This window comes from Dromaius novaehollandiae, chromosome 20 (genome assembly GCF_036370855.1).
Source record: "Dromaius novaehollandiae isolate bDroNov1 chromosome 20, bDroNov1.hap1, whole genome shotgun sequence".
In the NCBI taxonomy this organism is placed as follows: domain Eukaryota; kingdom Metazoa; phylum Chordata; class Aves; order Casuariiformes; family Dromaiidae; genus Dromaius; species Dromaius novaehollandiae.
Window position 1 is genome coordinate 14,410,634 of NC_088117.1, and position 7,600 is coordinate 14,418,233.

General features: G+C 37.3%; 1 protein-coding gene across 2 annotated transcripts in view; it reads left to right on the forward strand.

Moving 5' to 3' along the window:
- Positions 1–7,600, forward strand: part of RALGPS1 (Ral GEF with PH domain and SH3 binding motif 1) — a 133,874-nt gene that overhangs the window by 36,433 nt on the left and 89,841 nt on the right. The gene's annotated exons all lie outside the window — the stretch shown is intronic.

The following is a 7,600-nucleotide window of genomic DNA, read 5'->3' on the forward strand; positions in this document are numbered from 1 at the left end:
CTTTAAGCAAACTGAGATATTCATAGAATTTCAAAGGGATATATGAGGGAAATTGTTCTTTTTTTGCATATGCTTTTCAGCATCACAAGCTTATTTATAGTCTTAAAGCATTTCAGGGACTCCTGGGGGAAAGAAAGACTTCTTATGGATGAATAAGCCCTTCAAACTGGTCAGTAGTTTAGTCTCATTTGCAGCACATTTTTTAGTATCTTCATCCCTTTAGTTTTCACTGTTGATTCTGTTAATTTATTGCATATATGTTGGAAGAAATACATGACATGTATTGTGTTTACTTTAAATCATTTGGAAATAATAGCCCTTTTTCCCCTAAAGCGAGACACACAGATCCATCAGGATAAAATCCTTCCCAAACTGTGATTTGCAAAAATGCTCTTGTTCCTTACCAAGAGACTGTTAGAGAAGCAAACTGATGCCAAATGTAACGAACTCAGCCTTGTTGACAAATATGTTAACATGGACAGCCTGACTTAGAAGTTGAAAGGGGAGTTTAATAGGTTAGGACTTAGACAATATGAACAGTTGCTGGAAATATTTTACTTAATGTATTTGTGCTTATAAAGAGGAAGACTTACACAAATTCAGGACTGTCAAATTTTAATGCTTTTTATGTGCTGCTTTTTTATCAACATCCTGCTGGTTAGCCTATAAAGCTCAGTCTTCATCCTCCTCTTACCTAGCAGTGAAAAGCAGGCTCAGCTATGAATTGAGACTTGCTTTGATATGGGTCAAAGTTATAATCATAAAATGCTATCTTTTGTTGTACAGTTGATGGTTCATTTTGTATTGGTTTTGTGTCAATTTATGTTCTGTCCTCTCTGAAGAGCAGAAGTAGTCTTGGTGGCTTTTAGAATCACAGGTTTTTGTTTGTCTCTTCCCATCAGTGCTCCCCACAGGACTTTCTCACTAAATATACATAAAGTGTACCTTACTCTTTGTTACCTGCATTTGTAATGAATTATATGTCTAGAGAGCATGTCTAGCTGGAAGCTCGAGGGGAAACGAACTCCTGCTTTCTCTGATGATCCTCAGTGAATTTATATGCTGATATGAAAAGAGTGACCTTATGTTCTGCACTGCTGAGATACATGCCTAAATGTGAATTGTCCATCTTACCTGTATTCCTGTGCTTTAGCATCAGCTGTAGTGGTGCTTGGAGTATTCTAATAGTCTCTTGCTGTAACTTGTCTTCTGTTTAGGCTGTGCAATCCAGGTACGTCAACAAGCCCTGTAAAGTTCTAACTCATGGATCCCTGAGGATTTCAAGATGCAGATTAGGTGGTGCTGTGACATAAGGGAAGTTGTATATTAAAAAAAAAAAAAAAAAAAAGTAGCCAAACTAGATCTTAATACCCAGATTTTCACCAAAGTTTATTACACAACATGAGTGTGTAGTTGGGGAATTTTAAAACATATCCTTTTGCCTGCAGAAATTGGAATGATTGCTTGAAATTAGTCTCAAAGAAATGCATATTTAAGAATTAAAAACAATTTTTTTTTTTAAAGAACGAACACTGGTTGATTGCTTTTTGCAGTCTTGGAAACAGTTTTTGGCAACAGTAATAAGCATGAGCTGTGTGTAAAGACAATATTTTGAATTATGTGAGAGTGTATATTTTGAAGACTTTGGTATATGGCCAGAACAAAACCAAAGCTCTGACAAGAGACCGTGTCCTCATAGTCACATAGGTGTTTAACAGCCTTCAGAAAGTATATACGAGTCAGACAAGTATTTTTTGAGAACCTGCCTAAATGATACTTTCACTCATGCTTTTTTCTGCTCTGCTACCCCAAAACTCTAGATTACCTACTGGATCAAGGAAATGTACACTTAAAAGTAAGACTTTCAACAATGACAAAAACGATATTCTGTCATTGATATCATTTGCAGGTTTTGAAAAATCTGTCCAGTTTGCATTACCAAGCAGAACTTTTAGCAAAATAAAAACCTGGAAGTAGTATACAAAAATGCTTTTGTACAGAAGAGGAGAGGAAACATGCACATACTTTTGGAATGAGTATTTCTATCATGTGCTAAATATATTTACAGTTCAACTAGAAATGTAATAAAAGGAGACCTACAGTTGAAATGGTGTCTAATTTTGATTGTCTGCTATTCCTTTGTGATGTACAAAGGAGCCATGCAACCAAGCATTTATCAGTATTTCATCTGGTAAAATGTCTGAGCACGCAGTTTGCTTTTAATGAGTACAGTCTGAGTGGTACTAGCTTTTGAGATTCTTGGTGTATTGTCTGTCTTGCTGAGTCTCTGTAGGCAGCATCAGACCTACGCTCCTTTCGCAATGAGGCATCTGTGACTTTGAGGATTACCATTTATTGGGAAAAACAAGTTTTTTGCTTCTGTTAAATCCTTCATTTCGCTACTAAGAACTGTAGAACAAACAGGATAACACTAGAACTTGAACTCTAGACCAACAACTGCAGAAGTGGCAAAATCTTTTCAAATAGGACCCTCAAAAAGGTGTCCACAGATTATGTACAACTGTTACACGATTTCTCTTCTATCATGGAACTTCTGATTCAGATTCTGTTTGAAGTTAGTAATTCAGAAAAAGTAGATGAGCACAGGAAGCTTTCGTGTTCTGTTTTGGGAAGAAGATATGTTACACAGTCATATTGTGATCTATTTTCTAGGTTTATTAGTAATTTAGAATGGTGCTAAGCTGGAGCTGAAAAGTATAAGCATTTTTAAATCGGTGCACCTGCACAACTAGAGCTCGAGAACTCTATGTAGATTTCCTGAGCCAGAACTGATGTCTTAGCATTTAGTGACCCTCAGTAGATTTCTTTTCCATGAACTTGTGCATTCTCTCATGCATAAAATCTTTGCAGCCTCTTCACCAGGTGGCAGGGATTTTCTCATCTCTGTCACATACCATGTTCTTTTGTTTGACTTCAACATGGTATTTTCTACCTTAAGTTCATACCTTGTTTTTTAGGCACCCTCTTCAGACTAGACATGACTTCATAGACTTCTGTCATTAGCTCTTGTTGTCTTCACACCATATCTTCAGTTATTTCTGTTCCAAACTGAAGAATCTTGGCTTAGTTCAGCATTCCTCATATACATGCCACTCAGTATATTTGACCATCCTTGGCAACCTTTCTGACAGTTCTGTATCCTTTCTGAGAGGAAGAGAGTGGGCATGGACTGCACACAGTATTCAAGATGAACGTGCACCTTAGATTTATATAGTGACTACAAAATGTTTTGTGTTCTATTTAATAATTCCTAACATTCTGTTAGCTCAGCATTTATTAACAATCAGAAAAACAAGTTGTTTTCAGGAACTATTCCTTGTAATCCCAAGAACTTGCCTTTATTGGCATTTATTAGTTCCTCTCGTTTTATATGGAAAGTCAGGATTTTTTTCCCTGTTTGTATCACTATGTCTATCTCTGTAGATTTTTATCTGCTGTTTTATTGTCCACTCCCTGTCTCATAAGTCCTTCCGCAGTTCCTTACAGTCAGTTCTTCTCTTTGCTACCCAAATCGGTTAATATCAACAGCAGCTTTTTGTTCCATTGTTCACCCCCTTTTTTCAGGTCACCTATGAATTTGTTGAACAGCGTGAGTCCCAGCACAAATCCCTGTGGATAATAGTCAGTGCTGTTTATGTAAAATATTTCTTATTAAATAGATTTGACAGCCATTCCTAATGGCCATACTCAAAAAAAAATGGTGTGAGTTATTGAAAGTTCCATGGAAATAGTTTAAGGTCTGAAGGATTGCTTAGCTTATCAAAAGAGAATGTTCAAAAAGGACCAATTATATTGTTCCCCCCTCCCCCCCATATTTATCTACCATTAGATGGAAAAGCTTCTTTAATCTGTCTGCTTAAACCAACAAGTAAGCCAACAGATTTAGGTTAGGAATAAATCATGAATTTATTACATTGAAGGAGAGTGACAAAGTCTCTGAAGACTTGCAGAGTTCATGGGACTCCCCCTCCCACAATGCTATAGAGCCTCACATCTCTCACTGCGAGACACTTTCTTCCTCTTAACTCATGGGATATCAATTCTCATTCCATCTGGGGCAGTCTGTGAGATTGTTTGAGATGCTCTGGAGAATGTGATGGGGAGCTAAACTGTTTATGTTGCCTGAGCACCCTGGTTTATGGAACTGCCTTACAACCTTGTTTGAGAAATGCTTTAGTACTACCCAGTTATTGGGAGATTATTCCAAGCTATTTTTAATTAAATTTCAAATGAAAATATTTCTTACAACATTCCAAAATGAATTCCAAAGAAGTGTTACAAGCCTAACAAAAGAAACAGGTAATGAAAGGAAAAAAATCTCCATACTATTTAGACACAAGGTTAAATCTGAGATCCCTGCTGATGTCCGACCGACCTATGTTAGACTTCCTATCCTACATATGTTACACCTGAGGATTCATCCATCACAGAGAGCACCTCTCCCCAGTGATAGCAAAGATGAGTCTGTGTTCCTGCTCTTTTAAAGTAAGCATTTCCCTACTTCCTGAGATGTACAGTTGCTCCTTTGTGTAAGCAGACAAATACAGGAAACAACTGGTGTGTTCACACCAGTTTTTACTATGTTTAAAACACTATGCGTGTGTTTACTATGTTTAAAACCACTATTTTAAAACTTCTAGCAGTTTTTTTGTTCCTTTTTGGACAGATCTTCCAAGTTTAAAAAAAAAAAAAAAAAAAAAGAGAGAGAGAGAGATCAGCAAGACTGTGGTCTGGAATGCTGGAAGCATTTAGCCACAGTTTGGTCTGAGAAATAATAGCAGTCTTGTTTTGAAAATTCATGGGTGCGGTCTTTTCCTGTGTTCATTGCAGGTGGTCTTTTATGCTGTATCTCTCTATCATAGAAAAGACAAAGATGGGAATGTTCTGCTGCGATCTGTTATTTTTTTTTTCTCAAACTGGAACAGCAGAGATAATACTGAAGACTTTGATAACAGAACAGTTTCTGGAATGAACCTTTATGGAATTTGTGCATAACCGAATAAAGCATTGTCTTCTGAAGTAACTTAAATATTGTAAGATAGCCTTTTGTCTAAATGTTATAGGTAGAACTCCACTGTTTAGTACTTGATACACTGTTGATGTATTAGTTATGGTATTTTCTTTAGTATTTTGAAAAAGGTAATGATATTTCAAAAAGTCAGAACAGCCTAAGTATTGGAAGGCTGTTTGCAGTGGCAGGACTGTTTCTATGGTACTTCTGAAATGAAGAAGGAGCATAGGAGAATTGAAGCTGTTAGTACTGTAGGAGAATTGAAGCTGTTAGTACTCTTTTCCCTTACGCTGCAGTTTTGTGCTGTTGTGCTTTTCTTACTAATAGACAGGAGAATGTTTTGTGTGTGTGTTTTTTTAGAGAGTGTAGTGCTATCAACTTGCCTGAAATGTATTTCTTTGGGAAGTGGTAAAACAAGACTGTAGAAGAAACATGAGGAAAAATTAAGACTACTCGCAGTTTATGGTGGTGAAATAGTAAATTTAGTGCAAACCAAGTTCTACTATATGAATATGAAAAAATGCACATTGTGAAAATTTTGCAGATCTGTGATTCTAATATATTAGCAAATAACTTGCTTCACTATATAAACTCCAAGTTTTGTATGTTTAATTTTTCTTGATGTGTCAGCCTCTGGGTTTGTTCAGAATATTTTTATGCAAGTTTTATGCAAAAAATACCATGCTAATCCTTGGATTCTTTTTTTGTTTGTTTGTTTTTGTTGAAGGGGGTTTATCCGACCACTTTTTAGCTAAGTTATGAAATAATGATGTTGGTCCTATTGTTGTCTTGCTGCCATGGTCCACATTGAGCCAAGCATAGCTTCAGTTGCTAAATAGCTTTCCTGAATTGGATCCATGTAGTACAGAGACAGCTCTTTGCAGTGCCTTTAATTTCAGTGATTTTGTCTGTTTAAAACATTCCCCTACAACACTTCTGCAAAATATTTTATTATGATGTAACTATGACTCTTCTAATATTGTAGGAACTATTGTATTAGATACCACTAGACATACATTCTGAGCAGTTTTGAGAATGGAGCATTCTTTCAAGTAGCAATGTTTTATATAAAAGGGATGTGTATTTAAGTAAACAAATTTTGTAGTGGGTAGCACAAGCCTGTTGATTTGTTTTTTAACATTTTATATTACAGCAGCCTTCAACTGAGTGATTTCAGATTCTCTGTGATACATAATTGTTCTAATATATACATTTCTGCTCCAAACCCGTATTTTGTAGTTGTTTACCTTCTCTTCAGAAAGAATTGTGACTTCAGTAATTGTGTGCGTTTTTGCATCATTGATACACTTATACTGAGTACTCAAACCTAGGCACACTGTGGTCTTACTTGTATACATAGGGGACCTTGTTCATTTTCTGCTTCCTTTCCTCTCTGTCCCCCACCCCCGGTTGGTGTGAATGTATCATATATCCTCAGTTCTTCTTTGTCAGCCAGCTGAGCCACAGCCTGTGTTGTGAACGTCACTCTTTTGGCCAATGATAAAACAGCTCAACCTTTTTACTCCTCCATTTTCTAAAATATTCTATTCTCCAACTTTTCTTTTGTTAATGAGTTTGTTAAATTTAAGTGTAGCTATGGCAAGATTTCTTATTCTACCCACATTGCCCTTTCCACAAACTTTCTGGTTCCTTCCTCAGTTGTAAGGCTTTTGACACTGTCTCCTATAACATCCTAATTGACAGACTGGTGAAGTATGACTAAATAAGGGACAGGGAGGTGGACTGAAAGCTGACTGAACTGCTGGCCTCAGAGGGTTGTGATCAGCGGCCAGAAGTCCGGTTGGAGGCCAGTCACTAGTGGTGTACCCCAGCGATCGATACTGGGTCCAGTACTGTTTAACATCTTCATGAGTAACCTGAACCATGAGCGTATGCTATGGAGATGTATCTGTAGCTGTAGCTGTTGCTACAGAAAAGCAACTCTAATATCTTTTCTGACGATATGCCCCATCATTGAGATCTGCAGAATGGATGCTTGAAGCTCTGTGCGTTCCTTCACAAAACTAAGCACTTCTAGGTGCAGAGGCTTTCAGGCATGAAGTGGCACTTGGAAGAGCATCTTCCATTTGCTGTCTGCATAAAGCTTCTGAGAGTCCCTTTCACGTAACGTTTGCATGTAGGGAGGTACTGTTTGTAGTGACCTATGGTTTAAAAGTAAAAGTGGGCAAATGCTCCAGAGTAGTTACTTGCCAGTAACAAGAAGTCCTTACAAAGTACTGCATATATGGGTGATGCATTACTTGGGTTTTTTTGCCCCTGTATCTTAGGGTCTCTGTGTGTTGAGAGAAGCTAAGTGGTATGTGCTCCACCCATACATGCTTTGGTAGCACATTGCAGAGGGAGCACTGGAAGACAATGGAGTATGAACATAACCTAAGGCTAAAGCATTTTCGGGAAGTCTTGGGTGTTTGATCATAGACATATAACACATTGAATATGCATACAAACCATGCACTTTTGAGCTTCCTGAGCTTCCTGATAGGTGACTCTTCTAAAGCGGGCATCAGTCCAACGTGTGTGTTTGCTTCTGACAAAACTAGTAGTTGG